The sequence below is a fragment of the Dama dama genome, chromosome 20, assembly GCF_033118175.1.
Source record: "Dama dama isolate Ldn47 chromosome 20, ASM3311817v1, whole genome shotgun sequence".
Classification (NCBI taxonomy): domain Eukaryota; kingdom Metazoa; phylum Chordata; class Mammalia; order Artiodactyla; family Cervidae; genus Dama; species Dama dama.
The window spans coordinates 2,663,011-2,665,967 of NC_083700.1; positions in this window are offsets into that span (position 1 = coordinate 2,663,011).

Genomic DNA, 2,957 nt, shown 5'->3' on the forward strand with positions numbered 1-2,957 from the left:
TTGGAATTTCTTCCTCCCAGGGTTCTTGTTGTTTCCATTTTGAATGTCGGGGGCCCCCTTGGGTCGAATTTTCCGAGGAAAATATTTATTGGATCCATCTGAGGAAATACAAGCATATCCCTTTCCCCACAAGATTAATTTCTCAGATTTCCGTTGTTTCGTTAACCCGTCTTGGTACCAAATGGGCAGGGGAAGAGAAGTGTCCTTCAGTTCCTCGAAATGCCTTTCTGCCCTTGTTAAAATATTTCCCTATGGCAGGTTTAAAAAATTTAAAAGAAATAGAGCTGTATTAACAAAAATTTTGGGTTTAGAAAATATCTTATGTTGGAATCTAGTAAAATCTGCTTTAGATAAGGAAGACAGTAGTGTTCCTGTGTATTCCCCCTTTAATTTTTTTATTTGTAACTTAGTGTGTGATGTGTTTGTTCGACTATGTCTTGTGTCTGTGGATTATAAGGAATACCTGTAATATGTTTAATAGAAAAAGATGGTAAAAATTGTTTGAAGTGTCTAGAAATATAGGCAGGGCCATTGTCTGTTTTAATAGAACTAGGTGTTCCCATTACAGCAAAACAGGCTAACAAGTGAGTGATAACTTGTTGTGTAGCCTCACCGCAAAGAGGTGTGGCCCAGATAAAAGAGGAATTTGTATCGATACAGACGTGTAGGAAAGAGGATGGAGAAAGTTTAGGGCAATGAGTTACATCCATTTGCCATAGTTCATTAGGTTGTAAACCGCGAGGATTAATACCTCGTGCGATGGGTCGAAGATGCAGGGGTCTACAAGTGGAGCAGTTACTAATGATTTCTTTAGCCTGACGGTATGGGATTTTCCATAGCTGGTGTAGGGAGCCAGCATTGTTATGCAACAGAGCATGCTGTTCCTCCGGAGTAGCAAAAGAGACCAGTTTATCAGCTTGCTCATTACCATAGGTCTTGGGTAATATAAATGGGAGAATTGCGATTTTTAACAACAGATTGTAGTTCAAGAAAGAGTTGTTGAATAATGGGTTGATTGGAGTTTATGATGGAAGTTTCTATATCTATTAATACAAAAACTGAATATTTAGAATCAGAGACTATATTAATGGGGTAAGGATATAGGCAAATAACTTGAATAAGAGCATATAATTAATTTTGTTGAGCAGAATGAAATTTAGTGTAAAAGACTTTGTGTTTTTTAAGAGACCAGAAAGAAGCTTTGGCATTTTTAGTCCCATTTATATAAAAAACCTCAGCTTGTGGTATAGGCTGTGAGCTGATAATGCGAGAAATAATAAATTTAGTATTTTTGAAGAAATTCTACAGCTTACCAGAAGGATAATGATATGAAATTTCTCCAAAATATTTTAGAAAAGCTATTTGGAAATCAGTATATGTTTGTAATGTCTTCAAATTGAGACTTATTTGTAATAAAGTTTTATTAAAGTATAAAGGAGATAGAGAAAGCCTCTGACATAGGCATCAAAAGGGGGCGGAAAGAATGCCCTCCTGCTAGTCTTTGGCCAGATGTCATATAACTACCAGCAGTCTGTTAATTAGAGAAAGGAAATGTCTCAAAACTGAAGAGAATAGCACCAGGTCCCTCACCCACAACATGCACTTTGAGATAACATTAGCACCAGGTGAGTTGTCTCCGGCCACAAAATGATTGACATGAATCTTGAAGAAAGGCAGGTTTCCAAGCAAATACACTTTTATTAACATAGCTTAAGAGAACATTTGCATGAGTAAAACATACCTGTTTGTCAAGTCTGAATGAGTCTTAGGCAGAACCAACTTGGAGACAGAGTCTGGGGTAAATGTATAGCACATTAACATAGCTTAAGACAAACATTTCCATAAGAAAAATGTATTGGTTAGCTCAAGGTTTGAGAAAAGTTAAGTTCAAGTGAAACCAGGTGTCATTATGGCAACACAGTATTTTAAGAGAAACCTCTTTTTAAATTTGTATAGAGAAGGAAAAAACATATATTTATATCGCTAGTTTGTTTTTTCCTGTTGCTTAAGAGAGATAAAAATGTCTGACACTTGTAACCTAGTTTTTCCATTTGGAGACCCCGGTCCTTCTTGCCTGTTAAGTCAAACTAGATTGGCCAATAAAAGACTGAAGGTTTGGGGGCAGGGGCCCAAAAAAGTCTAGTAGGTATTCTAGAGGGGACTTTTTGAGGGTAAAGGAGTTTAGGGCTGGTATATCGAGGGCAATGCTGCCAGATGTTGAGGCTTTGAGGGAAAAGATGGAATTTGTCCCTGGTTTTTGTTGAAGAGGACCTGGGAGGTCTCTTGCTTGGAGTTTCCCGGAATAGGTTTTTCTTTAATATCAAATTTAGATTTACACTCTTTGGCCCAATGCATTTTATCTACGGCAGCAAGGGCAGATTTTTTGGAGGTCTTTTAAAGTTTTCTTAGGGCAGCCTCTTTTCAAATGGTACTTATCTCCACATGTAAAACATCTATTATTTTCCTATTCTTAAGGCAGCAACCATTGTTTCAGCTAGTATTTGTATCTTTTGAGTTTCTGATTCTATATTGCGACAAGCCTTTAAATAATCAAAAATAGTTTCTGCATCACGAATTGGGGCTATAGCCCTTTGACATTCCTGATTTGTATTTTCATAAGCAAGTAATTTTTCTAGTTGCCTTTTAGCTTCTTCTCCAATCACTGTACGAGAAATAGCAGTTTCTAATCTAGCTAAGAAATCAGCATACTTTTCATTAGGTCCCTGCAATATTTTAGTGTAGCTACCTGTAGGTTCCCCTTGAGGAGTAATTTGATCCCAAGCTTCAAGGGCCACTGTTTTTAATTGATCATGCAACAAAGGAGGGCATCGTATTTGAGCTTCTATAGCGTCAAATTGTCCGGTGCCAGTTAACATTTCAAAAGTAATTTGGTTTTGGGGAGCGCCAACTCGAGCATTTCTGTTAGCATGATCTCTGGATATATCTTGGAACCACAT